Source organism: Sarcophilus harrisii, chromosome X, assembly GCF_902635505.1.
Source record: "Sarcophilus harrisii chromosome X, mSarHar1.11, whole genome shotgun sequence".
Taxonomy (NCBI): domain Eukaryota; kingdom Metazoa; phylum Chordata; class Mammalia; order Dasyuromorphia; family Dasyuridae; genus Sarcophilus; species Sarcophilus harrisii.
Genome location: NC_045432.1, coordinates 78451910 through 78471600, shown reverse-complemented (window position 1 = coordinate 78471600; position 19691 = coordinate 78451910).

Here is a 19691-nt window from a genome sequence, read left to right as displayed (position 1 = left end):
TTTCTCCAAAGATGCCCACTGGTTGTTCCTTGGCCCCTCTTTACCCAAAAGACCCCAATGTGGTTCCCCCCTTTTCCCTTCTCCAAAGACCCCAATTGTTTTCATTCCCCCTTCTTTTCCCCCTCTGTTTTGCTCCCCCCCTTCTACAAAAGATCCCTAATGTGTGTTTCTTGGCCCCTTCTTCAAAAACCCTTGTGCTCTTTTCCCCCTTCTCCGAAAATCCCTTTTTTCCTTGGCCCCCTTCTGTAAAGACCCCCTCTGGGCTGCTTCCTTCCCCCCCTTCACCCTAAGAACCCTGGCTGTTTCTTGGCCCTTCAAAAACCCCTTTTGGTTCCTTTCCCCTAGAAACCCCCTACTGTGGGGTTCCCTTGGCTCCCCTTCTATCTAAAGATGCCCTACTGTGCTGCTTCCTTGCCCCTTCTTCCACCTAAAGACACCCCTACTGTGCTATTCTCTTGGCTCCTTTGTACGAAAAGACCCCTACTTTTTTGTTCCATTTGCCCCCCCTTCCCCTCCCCACTATTCCCTTCCCCTTTTCACCTAAAACTAACTTTTTCTGCCCCTCCCTCCTTTCTAAGACCCTCTTTCCTCCCTTGCCCCCTTCTCCAAAGACCCTCTTTCTGTGTTTGTTCCTGGCCCTCTTCTTCTAAAGTCCCTACTGTGCTATCTTGCCAATTCTTCTACCTAAAGACCACCTACTGTGCTATTCCCTTGGCTCCATTGTATGAAAAGACCCCTATTGTGTTGTTACATTGGTCCCCTCTCTTCAGAAAGACCCCCTGTTGTGCTGTTCCCTTTGCCCCCTTTCTATCTAAAGACAACCTACTTTGCTGCACCTTGTCCCCCCTTCTGCGGGCCCTATGTCTTTCCTTTGTCCCAATCTTCTCAAAGACCCTACTTGCTATTATTCCCTTTCCATTTAAAAAGACCCTTGTGCTTACTATTGACCCCATTTTACAAAGAGAGCCCCTATTGTGCTGAGCCCTGGCCCCCATTCTAAGCAACGGCCCCCTACTGTGCTGTTCCCTTAGCCTCCCTTCTACTCAAACACCTTCAATTGTGCTGTTCCCTTGCCTCCTTCTACTTTAAGGCCCCTACCCCTGCTTCCTGGTTTCTGTGGAAAGGAACCTCTGTGTTTGCTCCCCTGTTTCTCCCTTTCCACGACTTCCGACTGTGCTGTTCCTTTTTCCTAAGACCCCCTACTGTGTTTGCCCTGGGCCCATTCTTTTAAAAAACCACCTACTGTGGCTGCTGCGTTGGCCCCTTCACCAAAGACCCCCTTGTGCGCTCTCTGGCCTCCTTCTTCTAAAGACTACCTCTGTGCTGCCCTTCACCCCCTTCTACCTAAAGGCCTCCTACTGTGTGCTCCTGTGCCCTATCTTCTCCTAAAACCTACTGTGCTATTCCTTGGTTTGGCAAAATCCCCTCTGTTGTTCCTTGGCCCCCCCTTCACCGAAAACTCCCTGGTTTTGCCGCCCCCTTCTTCTAAAAGACCCCCTTGTCTCCCGGTCCCCATTTGTTTAAAGACCACCTACTGTTCAGTCCCTGCACTGGCCCTTCCTACTACCGAAAGACCCCCTACTGTGCTTCCCCTTACCCCCATCTTCTTCCTAAAGAACCCCCACTCTGCTGCTCCCTTGTCCCCCCCTTCTAACTAAAGACCCCCTACTGTGCTGGAGGGCCCAGGGCACACAGTAAAGTCTTTCTTGGAAGGGGACCAAAAAACCATATAGGGTATTTAAATGAAAAGGGAAAAAGGAACACACAAAAACCAACAACATAATTTTTTTTTAAAAGAAAGGGCAATACTGGAGGTCTTTATGTAGAAAAGGGGGCCAAAATAACACAATGAGCTTTAAAGGAAAGAAAGGGCCAAAACTAATACATTGCAGGTCTTTCAGTAAAAGAAAAAGAGGGGGGGTCAAAGGAAAATAGAGAGGGAACACAAAAATCTTTCCATAAACAAGGGAACATACATGGGGGTCTTTCAAAAACCCTTTCCTTGGCCTCCTTCTCAAACCCTACTTGCTGCTCCCTGGCCGCCCTTCACAAAAACCCCTACATCTTTTATTTCCCCCTTACATAAAAACCTCCCTTTTTGTTCCCTTGGCCATCTTCTAAATCCCTACCATTTTTTTCCCCAATCTTCTACCTAAAACCCTACGCTTTCCTTGGCTCCATTGTTTAAAAACTTGCACTCCCTGGCCCTCCTTTCTACTGAAAGACCCCCTACTGTGCTGCTCCCTGACCCGCATTCTAGAAAAAGACCTTCTACTGTGCTGCTCCCTTGCCCCATCTTCTACCTAAAGACCACCTATGGTACTATTACCTTGGCTCCATTGTTAAAAACCCTCTGTGTTATTGGATTTAACCAAAGTCCCCTGTGCTGCTCCCTGCCTCCCCTTCTTTCTAAAGACCCTGTACTGTGCTGCACCTTTACCTCCATTCTGATGAAAGACCACCTGCTATGCTGCTCCTTAGCCCTCATTCTACACAAAGACCCCCTACTGTACTGGAGGGCCAAGGGAAAACACATGGTTTTTAAAAATCAAACAAGGAACAGTACAGTTTTTCATAGAAAGGGGACCATGGGAAAGTGGAGTCTTTTTGAAAAGGGGCCAAAGACAACACATATCTTTCAATGAAAAGGGGCCCAGGAAAAGTAGGAAGGTCTTTCAGCAGAATGGGGGCCAGTGATAAACACAATAGGGGGTCTCTTTGTAAAATGTCGTAAAGGAACAGCATCGTAAGGGTCTTTGGGTAGAATAGAAAATAAAACCAATAAAGGGCCTCTTCGTAAAATGGGGCCAAGAGAACAGCACAGTAGGAGTCGTTTTGTACAATGGAGCCAAGGGAATAGCACAGTAGGGTCTTTCGGCAGAAGATGGGGGCAGGGAGTAGCACAGTAGGGGTTCTTTAGATAGGAGGGCCAAGGGAACAGGTTGTTCAGTAAAATGGGCGCCAAGGGAGTGGCACAGTAGGAGGTCTTTCTGTATCAGGGTGGACAAGGAATCAGCATGTAGGTGTCTTTATGTAGAAGAAGGAGGCAAGGGAGCAGCACAGTAGGAGGTCTTTTGGTAAAAGGGGGGCCAGGGAGCTGCACAGTAGGGGGTTTTTATATAGAAGGGAGAGCAAGGGAACAGCACAAATGGGGGTCTTCTTGTAAAATGGGGCCAAGGGAACAGCATAGTAGGGGGTCTTTCGGTAACTTGGGGGCCAAGGTAACAGCACAGTAGGAGGTCTTTCTGTATAAGGGGGGGACCAGGAAGCAGCATAGTAGGCGTCTTTATGTAGAAGAAGGAAGCAAGGGAGCAGCACAGTAGGGGGGTTTTCTATAGAAGGGGCAAAGGGAACAGCTCAAATGGGGATCTTCTTGTAAAAGGGTCCAAGGGAACAGCATCATAGGGGGTCTTCTGTAGAAGTTGGGGGCAATGGACCAGCACAGTAGGGGGTCTTCGGTAGAAGAGGTGGCCAAGGAGCAGCACTGTAGGTGGCCTTTTTGTAGAATGAGGGCCAATGAGCAGCACAGTAGGGGGTCTTTCGGTAGAAGGGGGGCCAAGAGAACAGCATAATAGGGGTCTTTCGGTAAAAGGGGGGCCAAGAGAACAGAACAATAGGGGGTCTTTCCTTACAAGGGGGCCAAGGGATCAGCATACTAGGGGGTCTTTAGGTAGAAGGGGGGCAAGGGAAAGGTACAGTAGGGAGTTTTTGGAGAGAACCTGTTCCCTTGGACCCCCTTCTATCTAAAGACCACCTACTGTCCTATTCCCTTGGCTCCATTGTTTGAAAAGACCCCCTACTGTGCTGCTCCCTGCCCCCCTTCTACCAAAAGACCCCCTACTGTGCTGCTCCCTGGGCCATTCTATTTAAAGACCAACTACTGTGCTGCTACGTGGCCTTCCTCTCCGAAGACCCCCTACTGTGCTGCTTTCTCTAACCTCCCTTCTATCTAAAGAACCTACTGTGCACCTTCACCCCCTTCTACCTAAGGCCTCCTACTGTGCTGCTCCTGTGCCCCTATCTTCTACCTAAAGGCCACCTACTGTGCTATTATCTTGGCTCCATTGTACAAAAATACCCCTACTGTGTTGTTCCTTGGCCCCCTTCCACGAAACTCCTACTTGCTTGCCCGCCCTTATCTAAGACCCCTTTGCTACTCCTGTCCCCATTCTATTTAAAGACCACCTACTGTGTACAGTCCTGCACAATGGCCCTTCCTACTACCGAAAGACCCCCTACTGTGCTTCCCCTTACCCCCATCTTCTTCCCTAAAAACCCCCTCTGCTGCTCCCTTGTCCCCCCCTTCTAACTAAAGACCCCTACTGTGCTGGAGGGCCCAAGGGAACAACACAGAAAAGTCTTTCTATGGAAGAACCAAAAACAACCATAAGTAAAGTCTTTGGTGAAAAGAAAAAAAACACACTAAGAACCTTAACACATAAGTAAAATTTTTTTAAAACAGCAAACACTTAATACTAGAAATCTTTATTAGAAAACCAAGAAACCCAATAATTCTTTAAGAGAAAACAAGGAAATCATTGCAATCTTTCAATGAAACCAAAAAACAAAGTGTCTTTAGAAAATAGAACAAGAAACAACACAATAGGAGTCTTTCCATAGAAGGGGCAAGGGAACAGTACAATGGGGTCTTTCAGATAGCCTATTCCATAGCCCTCCTTCACAAAAGACCCTGTGCTGCTCCCCTAACCTTCAACCAAAACCCTACTATGCTTGTTCTTGGTCCCCCCCTTCCACATAAAGACCTCCTACTGTGTTGTTCCCTTGGCCCTCCTATCTAAAGATCCCCTACTACATTGTTCCCTGGCCCCAATCTTCTACCTAAAAACCCTACTGTGCTATTCCCTTGGCTCCATTGTTTGAAAAGACCCTACTGTGCAGCTCCCTTGTCTCCCCTTCTACTGAAAGACCCCCTACTGGGCTACTCCCTGGATCCCATTCTATTTAAAGACCATCTACTGTGTGCTGCTGCACATTGGTACACCCTTCTACCGAAAGACCCCCTACTGTGCTGCTCCCTTGCCTCCTTCTTCTACATAAAGACGCCTACTATGCTGCTTCCTGGTCCCTCCCCCTTATACAGAAAGACCTCCTACTGTGCTGTTACCTTGGCCCCCACCTTCTATCTAAAGATCACGTACTGTGCTGCACCTTCACCCCATTGTGCCGAAAGACCACCTACTATGCTACTCCTTAGCCCTTATTCTACAAAAAGACCCTCTACGAATGGAAAGGCCAAGGAAACAACACAATAGGAATTTAAGGTGAATAGGCATCTACAAGTCTCTTTGTAAATGTCAAGAACACACAATAAAAATCTTACAAAAAACCAAGGGAATCACAGTAGAATGTATTAAATAAAATGGCCAGGAAACACACAGTTAAGTCTTCCATAAAAGAGGTCCAAGGGAAAAGTGCAGAAGGTGGTCTTTCCAGAGAAGGGGGGGCCAAGGTAACACCACAGTAGGTGGTCTTTCTGTAGAAGGGAGGACCAGGAAACAGCATAATAGGAGTCTTCAGGTAGTTAAGGAGGTAAGGGAGCAGCACAATAGGGGTTATTTCCATAGAAGTGGGGGGGGGGGCAAGAGAAAACTGTAGGGGGTCTTTTGGTAGAAAGGACCAAAGGAAGAGCACAGTAGGTGGTCTTTAGGTAAAAGATGGGGGCAAGGAAGCAGCACATTAGGTGGTCTTTCCCTAGAAGGGGGACCAGGAAGCAGCATAGTAAGAGTATTTAGGTAGAAGAAGGAGGTAAGGGAGCACCACAGTAGGGGGTCTTTTTGTAGAAGGGGCCAAGGGAACAGCACAGTACAGGGTTTGAGGCAGAAGATGGGGGCAAGGGAGCAGCATTGTAGGGGGTCTTTTGGTAGAAGGTGGGCTAAGGGAAAAAGCACAGTAGGGGTTCTTTGGGTAGAATGGGGCCAGTGAGCAGCACAATAGGGGCTCTCTTTGTAAATGGGGCCAAGGGAACAGTACAGCAGGGGTCTTTCGATAGACCTTGTTCCCTCCCTTGGCTCCCCTTCTATCGAAAGACCCCCTACTGTGCTGCATTCCCCATTCTAAAAGTCCCCAACTGTTTGCTCTCCCCTATCTTCTACCTAAAGACCACCTACGGTTCTCTTTCCTTGGTTCCATTGTATAAAAGCCCTTGGCCCCCCTGTGTTGTTCCCTTGGCCCCCCTGTTCCCTTGGCCACCCTTCTACCAAAAGACCCCTAATGTGCTGCACCTTGGCCTCCCCTTCTATTTAAAGACCCTATAACATCTGCTCCCTGGCCCCCGTTTGACAAAAAGACCTCCTACTGTGCTGTTCCTTTGCCCCATCTTCTTTCTAAAGACCCCTAACTGTGGTGCTCCCTTGCCCCCATCTTCTTCATAAGACCACCTACTGTCCTATTCCCTTGGCTCCATTCTACAAAACACCCCTACTGTGCTGTTCCCCGGTCCTCCTCCTACCGAAAGATCCCCAGTTGTGCTTTTCTCTTGGCTCCTTTGTACAAAAAGACCCCTATTGTGCTTTTCCTTTGGCCCCCCTTCTACCAAAGGACCCCCTATTATGCTGATCCCTTGGCCCCCTTCTGTGGAAAGACCCCTTACTGTGCTGCTCCCTTGTCTTCTTCTACCTAAAGATGCCCAATATGCTGCTTCCTGGTTCTCCCTTCTATGGAAAGAATCCTTATGGTGCTACTTCCTTACCCTATCTTCTGTCCTAAGGGCCTACTGTGCTTTTTCACTTGGCTCCATTGTACAAAAAAGACCCCTAATGTGCTGTTTCTTGACTCCATTTTACAAAGAGGCCCCCTATTGTGCTGAGCACTGACCCCATTCTACCAAAGATCCCTACTTTTTAGCTTTTCCCTTGGCCCCATTCTACCTGAAGAGACATCCCTAATGTACAGTTGTCTTGTACCATTCTGTACTGAAAAAGAACCCTACTATGAAATCCCTTGGCCTTCTACTAGAAAGACCTTAATTGTGCTGTTCCCTTGCCTCCTTCTGCTTTAAGGCCCCTATCACACTGTTTTCCTGGTTTTGTCTACCTAAGACCCCCTAGGTGCAGCTCCACCAGTTACATTCTGTTGAGACCACCTGCCTCTGTGCTGCTGTGCATTGTCCTTCTACCAAAGGGCTCCCTACTGTGCTGCTCCCTGGCCTCCTTTTTGTCTAAGACCACCTACTGTGCTGTTACCTTCCACCTCCCCTTCTAACTAAATATCCTGATTGCTCCTGTGCCCCTATTTCTACCTAAAGATACCTACTGTGTTGTTCCTTGGCTCCCTTGTGGGAAAGAGACCACTGTTGTGCCTCTGGACCCCCATTCTCCAAAGGACCTCCCTACTCTGCTGCTCACTTGCACCATCTTCTACCAGGATCCACCCATTATTGGCTCCATTGTTACCAAAAGACCCTTGTGTTTATCATTTAATCCCCACATTCTGCTGAGACTCCTTACATGTACTATTCCTTGTCCAGCCGTCTTGAAAGACCCCTACTATGCTGCTCCCTTGGCACCCCTTCTATCTAAAGACCACGTACGGTGCTGCACCTTCACCCCCATTCTGCCGAAAGACCACCTACTATGCTGCTCCTTTGCCCTCATTCTACAAAAAGACCCCCTATTGTGCTGGAGGGGCCAAGGGAAGAGCACAGTAGGTGGTCTTTAAGCAGATGGGGGCAGGTGAACAGTACAGTAGGGATCTTTCAGTAAAGGGAGCCAAGGGCATATTCCCTGGCTCTTTTATTGGAAAGGACCCTACTGTGCTGCTCCCTTGCCCCATCTTCTACCTAAAGACCACCCATTACCTTGGCTCCATTGTACATAAAGACCCCTACTGTGCTGTTCCCTTGGCCCTCCTTCTATCTGAAGACCATGTACTAGGCTGCACCTTCATTCCCATTCTGCTGAAAGACCACCTGCTATGCTGCTCCTTGGCCCTCATTCTACAAAAAGACATCCAATGTTAACAGGAGACCAAGGGGAAAAGAGAAACACAGTAGGTGGTCTTTAAAAGATGAGGTAAAGGGGCAGTACAGTAAAGTGCTCAGTGAAGGGGAATAACTGATGGAGGATTTTCAGTAAAGCAGGGAATAAGGAATGTGTAGCAAAGAGTGGGGGGTTTTGCGGCAAAATGGGGCCAATAGAAGCACAATAGGGGTTCTCTTTGTAAATGGGGCCTAAGGAACAGCACAGTGGAGTGTCTTTTACAGCCACAATGGAGCAAGGGGAATAGCACAGTAAGGATGCTTTAAGGCAGAAAGATAGGCAAAGGAGTGGCACTGCACTGTAAGGGGGGTCTTTAGATAGAAAGAGGCTAAGGGAACAGGTTTTGTAGAAGGGAGCCAAGGGAATGCTTTACAATTAGGAGATCCTAATAGAAAGGAGGGGACCAGGAAGCAAGTAGGTGTCTTTATGTAGAATAAAGGAGCAAAGGAGCAGCAATTATAAGATCTTTTAGTATAGGGGCAAGGGAACAACTGGTAGGGGAGTTATATCAAAGAAGGGGGAAGGGTTTCAAGAGGCGTGGGTCTTTTATAAAATGGGAGACAAGAACAGGATGGTATTTTAAAGGTAGAAGATAAAGGGAAAGGGAGGGCTCAGTAGGGGTCTTTAGTAGACAGGGTTCAAGGGAGAATGGGGTCTTTGGCTGAGGAGGCAGGGATGCCTTTGGTAGGGTTCTGAGGCTGGGGCTCAGGAGGCAGAGGCCCAACTTTAAGGGTGGGTCTTTAGGCCAGAAGGGCCCCAAGGGAACACAACAGCACCATGGAGGTCTTTCCCATGAAATTAGGACTAAGGCAGCAAGGGTCTTTAGGTTGAATAAGGAGGCAAGGAAGCAGCTCAGTAGGGGGTCTTTCCTTAGAAGGGGGGCCAAGGGATCAGCATAGTAGGGGTCTTTAGGTAGAAGGGGCCCAAGGGAAAGTACAGTAGGGGGTCTTTCGAGAGACCCTGTTCCCTTGGCCCCCCTTCTACGTAAACACCACCTAATGTGCTGCACCTTGGCTCCCCCTTCTACCTAAAGACACTTTACTGTCCTGCTCCCTTGTGCCCATCTTCTACCTAAAGACCACCTACTGAGAATAATATTCCTTGGCTCCGTTTTTGAAAGAGACCCCACTACTGCTGTTCCTTGGCGCCCCTTCTATCTAAGAGACCATGCTGCACCTTCACCCACTCCTTCTGGCGATGAACCACCTTTACGCCAGCCTTTTTGCCAAAACCCTGGCTGTGCTTTTGATCCTTGACCCACATCTTAAACCTAAGAGACCCTTAGTTTGCTGAAGGCCCCTACTGTGCTGCTCATATCGGCCCCTACTGCCAAAGGGCCCTACTATGTTACTCCTGGCTTTACTTGACATCCTAAGGCACCTGCCGTTGCTGCTGCCAGCCCTTCTACAGAAGAGACCCTACTGTGCTGCTCGCCCTTTACGTCTTGCCTCAAGACCCCCACTGTGCTGTTCGCGGATTTACGCTTCTGCAGCGGAACCCTGCAGGCTGATGCGCTGGCTGACCTGGTACCCAGACCGGACCCCCATTCCATGGCTCCATTATTCCGTCCATGCCCCCCTTCCTTCCATTCCATGTTTGTCCATTCCTTCATACAGCCCCCTTTGATCCACCCAGCCACCCTTCCCCCCCTCCTTTCCCCCCCCTTCAGATATTTTCTTTTGTCCCCATTCCCTTGGCCCCTTCTACCAAGACCCCATTATTGTATGTTCCCTTGTCCTGCTTCTACACCCAGAGACCCCCTACTGTGCTGCTCTTCCCTTGCCCCCTCTTCTTCCCTAAAGAGACCACCTACTGTGTGCCATTCCCTTGGTTTCATTGCAAGAAAGATTTCACTATGCTGATCCCCTTGGCCCCCTTTCTACCGAAACCCCTACTGTGCTGTTCCCTTGGCCCCCCTTCTACCAAAAGACCCCCTACTGTGCTAGTCCCTTGCCCCAAACTTCTAACTAAAGACCATACAATGCTGTTCCCTTGAACCCATTTTACAATGAGACCCCAATTGTGCTGCGCACTGGCCCCCATTCTACCCAAAGAAACCCTATTGTGGTTTTCCCTTAGCCCCCCTTCTACTAAGACCCTTACTATGCTGCTACATAGCCACCCTTCTACAGAAAGACCCATGTGGGCAGTTCAATCCCACTTACATTTACTTTACCAGAAGACCCCCTACTATGCTCCCTGGTCCCCATTGGCATTCAAAGATCACCTACTGTGTGCTGCTGTTGGCCCTTCCTTCTAAGGACAGACCCCTGCTGTTGCTTCTTTGTTGCCCCATCTTCTTCCTAAAGACCCACCCAGTCTGCTGTTCTTTTCGCCCGCCTTCTACTGAAAGATCCCCTATTGTGCTGCTCCCTTACCCCCATCTTCTACCTAAAGACTCCTACTGTGCTGTTCCCTTGGTCCCCTTCAGGTTCCACTCCCTTCCATTCCTACTATTCCATTCCCTTGCTCCCCTTGTCCACCTTCTTTGTAAAGACCCATTTCACTCCACCACCAGACTCCCTAATGTCCACTGTTCCCTTTGTCCCCATTCCTTTGGCCCCCTTCTACCCAAAGACCCCATATTATTATGTTTCATGTCTACCCTTCATAAGACCCCCCTGCTGTTATCCCTGCTCCTAAAGACCACCTCCTGTGTTTGCAACTAAAGCCCTTCTGGGAGACCCCTATTGCTCCTGGTTCCTTCTGCCGAAAGATCCCCTAATGTGCTTTTCCCTTGGGCCCCATTTTACAAAGTAACCCCCTATTGTGCTTTCTTCTTGTCCCATTCACCCAAAGAGACCCCCTGTTCCATACCTCCTTCCTTCTTCCCCCACTGCCCCATTTAAAGACCCCACAATTCTTGTCCATTCCATTCCTCCTGTCCACCACCTTCTTCTATTATTCCACTGGCTCCCTTCTTTTCCACTGTGTTCCATTCCATTGCATTCCCTTCACAAGACTCCCTGTGTTTATTTTATTCCTCCACTATTTTCATTCACCCCTTCCACTCCTTTATATAAGTCTCCCTACTATTTCCCTGGCCCCTTCTTCTGCCTTAAGACCACCTAATGTGGTATTCCCTTGACTCCATTGTACCAAAAGACCCCTACTGTGTTGCTCCTTGCCCCCATCTTCTACCTAAAGACCTCCTACTGCACTGATCCTTATTTCCTTCTCTTCAAGAGACGTCCTACTGTATATTCCATAGGCCTCCTTCTACTGAAAGATCCCCCAATTATTACTGTTCCACTGGTGCCACCCCTAAGACGCCCTCATGCTGTTCCTTGTCCATCTTGTGCCTAAGAACCTACTGTGCTGCTCCTTGGCTCCATTTTAAAGACCCCCTATTGTGCTATTCCTTGACCCCCCCCTTCTACAGAAAGGCCCCTACTGTGCTGTTTCCCTTGGCTCCTTCTATGTAAAGATGCTCCTTGTCTTCATGCCCCTTCTTCACCTAAAGACCCCTACTGTTTCATTCTCTTGGCTCCATTGTGCAGAAAGACCCTACTTTTTGTTTCCATTGCCTCCTTCTGCCAGGAGACTCCCTATGGTACTATTCCTTTGCCCCTTTCTGCCTAAGAGACCCAACTACTGTGTGCTTCCTCCTTGGCCCTCCTTTCTGCCTGAAGAGACCCCCTACATGCTCATCCCTTGCAGCTCCCTTCAAAGGACCTCTACTGTGTTGTTCCCCATCTTCCTTCTACCTGGTCCTAAGGCCACCTACTGTTACTATTCCCTTGGCTCCATTGTATGAAAAGACCCCTACTGTGTTGTTACATTGGTCCACTCTCTTCAGACAGACCCCCTACTGTGCTGTTTCCTTTACCCCGTTTCTATCTAAAGACCACCTACTGTGCTGAACCTTGGCCACCCTTCTACTGAAAGACCCCCTGTTGTGCTGTTCCCCTGGCTCCCCTTTTGCTAAAAGGCCTGCTACTGTGCTTTTCCCTGGACCCCCCTTCTACGGAAAGGCCCCTACTGTGCTGTTCCCTTGTCCCGCCTTCTACTCAAAAACCTTGCTTCCTTCTACTTTAAGGCCCCTACCACGCTGCTTCCTCATTGCCTGAGACCCCCTAGTAGCAACCACTGTTGCTCCTTCTGTCAGGACACCTACTGTGCGACACCACCCCCCTTCGACCCTAAAGACCTCCTACTCTGCACTCCCTTTTCCCATCTTCTACCTAAAGTCCACCCCATTACCTTGGCTCCATTGCACAAAGACCCTACTGTGTGTTGTTCATTTGGATCCCAATTCTCCTGAAAGACTCCCCTAATGTCCTGTTCCCTTATCCCTTCGACTTACAAGACCCCACTGTACTGTCCCTGGTCCCCCTTCTATCTAAAGACCGTACTGTGATGCACTTCACTTTAGGCTGCCTTGAAAGACCACCTACTATGCTGCTCCCTTACCCTCATTCTACAAAAGACCCTATTGTGCTGGAGGGCCAAGGGAAGAAAGAGCACAGTAGGTGGTCTTTAAAAGCACAGATGGGGGGCAAGGTGGCTGGTACAGTAGGGATCTTTCATTAAAAAGAGAGGGGCCAAAGAGGTATGGGAAGATCTTTCAGTAGAAAGAGATGCCAAGGGGAACCAACAATGGGGGGTCTTGCAGCATAATAGACAAAGGGAGCAGCACAGTAGAGATCTTTAGAGTAGAAAAAATGGGTTCAGGAAACAGCACAGTACTGAGGTACAAAGATGGAGGAGCAAGGGAACAGCCACAGTGAAGGTCTTTGATAGAGGGGATCAGAACATCACAGTGGGTGAGGTCTTTAGATAGAAGGGGAGACCAAGGGAAATAAAGTAGGTGTCTTTCAGGTGGGTAAAAGGAACATAAGAATTACAGGGTCTTTAGGTGAAGATGGGGAACAAAGGGAGCAGCTTATAAGTCTTTAAGTGAAGGGGGCTGAGGAATACTTGCTTTAGAACCTTACAGGAGAAGTGGGGCCAGGGAATTTTGGCACAATAGGTATCTTTCATAAAAGGGGGCTAAGTTAAACATGGTGGTGCTGGTGAAGGAAAACCAAGGGAACGGCAAATTAAAGGGTCTTTACCTATTGAATGGAGCAGACCAAGGGAACAGCAAGTGGGGTCTTTAGAGCAGAAGAAGTCAGAAATGGAAACGCTTACAGTAGGGGTGAAAAAGGAGAAATCTACAATACAGGGAGCTCTTTTGGCACAATAGAACCAAGAAATGAGTACAGTAGGGTTCGAGGAAGAAGATGTGGAGCAAAGTAAAGCAGCTTGTGGATACTTTTGGTTGAAGAACGGCAGGAACGAAAGCAGAGTACAGAATCTTTCCTGTAGACGAAGAAGTCATGGAGGAATCTTTAATGTAGAATAGAGACGAAGTAAAGAGACGCCACTAGGGAATCCTCATTAATAAAATGATATCAAAATTTCTTAGTAGATTATCTTTTAATATGGGCAAAGGGGCTCACCTGGTAGGGTCTTTCAGGAAGAAAGATAGAACAAAGGGAGCAGCACAGTAGGGGTCTTCAGGTGAGAGGGGGCCAAGGTGCAGCACACTAAGGTGGTCTTTAGATGAGAGGCGGACCAAGCAGCAAGCAGTGGGGGGCCAAGGGGCACAGTAAGGTGTTCTTTGGGTGAAGGTGGGGCAGGGAACACCACTGTGGGGGTGTCTTTCCTTAGAAGGGGCCAAGGGATCAGCATAGTAGGGGGTCTTTTTGGTAGGGAGGTGGCTAAGGGACAGCCCAGTGGGGTCTTTTTTGTACAATGGAATAAGGATATAGCACAGTAGGGTCTTTCGATAGAAGGAGGGCCAAGTGAACAGCACAGTAGGGGGTCTTTTTGTAGAAGGGTGGCTAAAGGAACAGCCCAGTAGGGGTCTTTTTGTACAATGGAGCCAAGGATATATAGCACAGTAGGGTCTTTGGATAGAAGGAGGGCCAAGTGAACAGCACAGTAGGGGGTCTTTTTGTAGAAGGGGGGAACCAAGAAGCAGCATAGTAAGGGTCTTTAGGTTGAAGAAGGAGGCAAGAGAGTAGCACAGTAGGGAGTCTTTAGATAGATGAAGGTCCAAAGGAACAGCACAGTAGGAGGTCTTAAGCAGCATAGTAGGGGTCTTTTGGTTGAAGGGCGGCCAGGGAGCAGCAGAGTACGGGGTCTTTCAGTAGAAGGGGAGCTAAGAGAACAGTACATTGGGGGTCTTTTGGTAGAAGGGTAGAGAAGGTGCAGCACACTGGGTGGACTTAAGATAGAAGCGGGGCCAGGGAGCAGCACAGTTGGGGGTCTTTCGGTAGAAGGAGGGGGCTAAAGAACAGAAGAGTAGGGGGTCTTTAGGAAGAAGATGGGGCAAGGGAGCCTCAGAATAGGGAGTCTTTCCATAGAAGGGGGGGACTAGGAAGCAGCATTGTAGGGGTCTTTATATAGATAAAGGAGGCAAGGGAAAAGCACAGTAGGGGGACTTTTGGTAGAAGGGGGGCCAAGGCAACAGTACAGTAGAGGGTCTTTTGACAGACCCTGTTCCATTGGCCCCCTTCTATCTAAAGACCCCCAACTGTGGTGCTCCCTTCCCTATCTTCACAAAGGGCCCCCTACTGTGCGGTTCCTTGGCCCTAACTATCGAAAGACCCATGTTGTGCTCCTTCCCCCATCTTCTACCTAAGACTTTTTTACTGATGCTGTCATATTGCCCTATCTTCTGCCCACAAGAGACTCACCTACTTTGCTTTATTCCTAATGGCTCCATTGTCAGGAAAGATCCTACTGTGGCTGCTCACATTTGTTCTCAAAATGACCTCACTGTTGTCGCGCTCCCGCGCCATCTTCTGCCACAAGACTACCTGTATGCTGTTCCGTGTGGCTCCATTGAGAGGGAAAAGAGACCCACTGCTGTGCTAACTCCCATCATCTACCTAAAGAGATACTTACTTCCACCTTGGCTCCATTTATTTGTAAAAGGGCCCCTTTCTGTGTTTGTTTTGTTGACTCCGTTCAGCCCAAGACTCCCTACCGGTAACGAACCGCCAGCCCTCCTTCAAGACCAATTATATTAACGACGCCTTCACCCCATTCTTGGCACGAGACCGCTCACCAATAGCAACCATGGCCCACTCATTTCTAAAAGACCCCCTACTATACTAAGAGAACCAAGGGGAAGTGCACAGTAGGTTGGTCTTCGCTAGAATATGGGGGTAAGGGAACAGTACAGTAGGCGTCTTTCAGTAGAAGGGGGACCACAGGAACACAATAGGAGTTCTTTCAATAGAAGGGGGGCCAAAGGAACAGCACAGTACGGGGTCTTTTGGTAGAATGGGGGCTAGTGAGCAACACAGTAGGTGGTCTCTTTGTAAAATGGGGAAAAGGGAACAGCATAGTAGGTGTCTTTTTGTACAATGGAGCCAGGGGAATAACACAGTGGGGTCTTTAGGTAGAAGATGGGCAAACAGCACAGTAGGAGGTCTGTCAGTACAAGTGGGGGACCAGGAAGCAACATAGTAGGGTTCTTTTGGATGAAGGGGGGCCAGGTAGCAGCACAATGCAAGGGTCTTTCCTTCTGTGGGTCAGGGATAGGATGGTGGAGGTGGTCTTTAGATAGAAGGGGGCCAATGGAACAGGTTCTCTCTAAAGACTCCCTGCCTTTCCCATTCTACAAAAAAGCCCTGCTGTGCATTCCCTTGACCCTCACTATCTAAGACCACCTACTAATGCTACACAACACTCCTTCTGGCAGGAGCCTGCTGTGCTGCTCCTTGGTCCACATTCTGCAAAAAGCCTTCTACTGTGCTGTTCCCTTTGCCCTTCTGCACCTTGGCCCTCCTTCTACCTAAAAACCACCTAGTGTGCTGCTTCTTGGCCCCCCTTCTACCTAAATACCCCTTACTGTGCTGTTCCCTTGGCCCCCCTTCTACCAAAAGATCCCCAATTGTGCACCTTTTGCACCGCACCGTAGAGACCCTACTGTGGTGCTCCTTACATTCTACAAAAACCTCTACTGTGCTGTTCCTTGGCCAATCCATTCCCCTATTGTTGTTCCGGCCCCTTCTGTCCACCACTTTTCCTTCCTTCCTTCCCACAAGACTCCCCTCCATGTTTGTTCCTTCCACCAGACCCCCTATTGTCTTTCCATTCCCTCAACCCCATCTTCTACCTAAGACTCCTACTGTTGCTGTTCCTTCCCGTTCCCCCCTTCCTGCTGGAAGAATACAGATTGTGTTGCACTCCAGCCACCTTGCAATGTGACCTCTGTGCTGCTCTTTGCCCCCACCTTTTATCCTAAGAGACCACCTGGGGTGCTGCTTCACCGAGATCCCCCTGTGCTGCATCTTGTCCCCCACCTTCTGTAAAGCCCCTACTGTGCTGTTCCTGGCCCCATTCATACAAAGACCTCCTATTGTGTGCTGTCCCTTGTCCATCTTCCATTCCTTCATTCCATTTCCTTCCAGTAAAACCCTACTGTACTGACCCCCTCCACTTCCATCTTCACTAACGACCACCTACTGTGGGGCACCTTCCTTCTACCTAAAGGTCCCCTACTGGGGTGTTTTCTTGTCCCCCCTTCTACTGAAGACCCGCTAATTATTGCTGCTTCCGCCCTTTCCATCTTCTTCCCTAAATACCACACTCTGCTGTTCTTTATGCCAGAAAGACCCCCTACTGTGCTGCTCCCTTGCCCCATCTTCTACCTAAAGACCACCCATTACCTTGGCTCCATTGTATAAAAAGACCCCTACTGTGTTGTTCATTGGCCCCATTTTACAGAGATCTCCCACACTGTGCTGCTCCTATTTGCTTCTTTTAAAGACCATGTGCTGGTGCTGCACCTTCACCCCCATTCTGCTGAAACACCTGCTATGCTCCTTAGCCCTCATTCTACTCAAAAGACCCTAATTATGCTGGGATATTAAGGGAAGGCACGGTAGGTGGTCTTTAAAAGAAGATGGGGCAAAGGAGGCTATTACAGTAGGGGTCTTTCGGTAGAAGAGGCCACGGAGAACAGGAGGTCTTTCCAGCAGATGAGGGGAGCCAGTATTTCCTTTCTAAATAGGGGGGTCTCTTTGTAAATGTCGTCAGGAACAACATCGTAGGGGTCTTTTTTCTAGTAGACCAAGGGAATCTTACAGTAGGGTCTTGGGTAGAATTCAGAACAAGGCAAGCACAGTAGAGATGTCTTTTAGATAAAAGAGAGGGGACCAGAACGCTGTGGGGGGACTTTTCTATAGAAGGGGGCGAAAAAGCTCAGAGTAGGAGGTGTTTCCGGTAGAGGGAGGCAGGGGTTATAAAGTAAGTGTTTTTCAGTAGAAGGGGGCGAAGGGACACCCATAAGTGGGGTCTTTACTTAAAGGAGCAAGGGAACAGAAAGGAGCAGCATAGTAGGTGGTAGGTGGTCTATCTGTACAAGGGGGAACCAGGAGGCAGCATAGTAGGAGTCTTTAGGTAGAAGATGGGGGCAAGGGAGCAGCACAGTAGGGAGTTTTCGGTGGGAATGGAGACAGGGAATAACACAGTAGGGGATGCTTTTTTGTACAAATGCAACAAGGTGTGCTTTTGGTAGGGTAGAGTGTCTTTAGGTAGAAGATGGGGACAGGGAGCAGCACAGTAGGGCATCGTTAGATAGAAGGGAGGCCAAGGAGCAGCAAAATAGGGGGTCTTTCCATAGAAGTGGGTCAAGGGGAAAATTTGAAGGTGGATGCTCCCATAGAAGGGGTCAAAGTAACACAGTAAGGTGTAGTCTTTCCGTAGAAGGAGGAGGACCTGGAAGCAACATAATAAAGTCTTTAGGTAGTTAAGGAGGGAAAGGAAGCACATTAGGGTGTCTTTTAGTGAGGGAGCCGAGGAGCCTTTTCATTGGGGATCTATCTGTAGAAGGGGCTAAAGGAAAAGCATTTAGGGTCACTTTTGGGTGGCAGGGGCAGGAAACACATTAGCCGGTCTTTCCACTTAGAACTAGGATCAAGGCTTAACATATTAGGGCTTTTTACATGAAAGAAGGAGAGTGAGGAGCACCACAGTAGGGGGTCTTTTGGTGAGAGTGAGACCAAGAGAACAGCACAATTACAGGGTTTAGGCAGAACTGGGGCAGGGAGCAGCATTGTGAGGGGTCTTTTTGTAAAATGGAGCCAAAGGGAACAATTATAGTAAGGGGTCTTATGGTAGAATGGAACCAATGGGGCTCTTACAATTAGTGGCCTTTTGTACAATGGAGCCAAAGGTAATGGTGGAGTCTTTAGGTGAAGATGGGGAACCAAAGGGAACAATTATATTAGGGGGTCTTTGTTGAAGGGTGGAAAAAGGTGAAACACAGTAGTTGGACTAAGATAGAATGGGGGACAGATAGCAGCACAGTAAGAGGTCTTTTGGTAGAAGGGGGGATAAGGGAGCAGTAGAGTACGAGGTTTTTTTGTAGAATGGGGGTCAGGGTGCAGCACCGTAAGGGGTCTTTCGGTAGAAGGGGGGCTAAAAGACACAGAGTGGGGGGTCTTTGGGAAGAAGATGGGGGCAAGTGAGAAGCACAGTAGGGGGTCTTTCGGTGAAGAGATGGCCAATGTGCAGGGCGCTGCACAGTAGGTGGTCTTTAAAATAGAATGGGGACCAGGGGAGCAGCAGTGAGGGAGGGATCTTTAGAGTAGAGGGACACAAAGGGAACAGCACCCGGTAGGTCTTTCACAAAAGGGAGGCCAAGAGAACTGTACAGTAGGGGATCTTTCGATAGACCCTGTTCCCTTGGCCCCCCTTCTATCTAAAGGCCACCTACAGTCCTATTCCCTTGGCTCCATTGTATGAAACGACCCCCTACTGTGCTGTTCCCTTGGCCCTTCTTCTAACGAAAGACCCTCTCCTGTGCTGCTCCCTGGCCCCCATTCTACAAAAAGACATCCAACTGTGCTGTTCCTTGGACCCCTTCTACCGAAAGACTCCTAATTTACTGTTCCTTCAGTCCCCCCTTCTATCTAAAACACCTACTGCACTGCACATAAGGGCACTACAACAAGGACCCTACTGTGGTGTTCCTTGACTTTGTCTGCCTAAAGACTCCTAATGTGCCATCTTTCCACCCTTCTGCCGAAGACTCCCTCCTGTGTTGTTCCCTTGGCTTCCTTCTAACCTAAGACCCCCTCATTCCATTCATTCCACCTATTCATTGGTCCTTCTACAGGAAAGACCCCCCTGTCCTTCTCCCTGCCCCCATCTTTCTTCCTAAGACCCCCCACTCCACCATTGCTTTGGCCCCATCTACTGAAGACCCCTTACTGTGGTTGTCTTTATTTCATCTTCTTCCCTAAGAGACCAGCTACTATGCTATTCCCTTAGCTCCATTGTTATTTTGAAAAAGACCCCTACTCAGTGTTCCTTTGCCCCTCTTCACACCAAGAGAGACCTCCCTACTGTGCTGCTCCCTTGCCTCTTCTTCTACCTAAAGACCACCTACTGTGCTCTTCCCTTGGACCCCCTTACATGCCCAAACGTTTGCCTTAACAGTTTAGTTCCTTATTTAGCCTGCCAAGGACCCATTGCTATGCCATCCCTATTTCGCTTGTCCCCGTTCTGCAGAACACCCCGTGCTGGAGGGGCCAAGGGAAGAGCACAGTTGGCGGTCTTTAGAAAAGAGGCTGGAAATCTAAAAGAAAGGAGCAGTACAGTGAGGGATCTTTACATAGAAAGGAGACTAAGTTCTAACAACATAAGGTGGTCTTTTGAACTCGGAGAGCTAGGGAACAGCATCCTCAA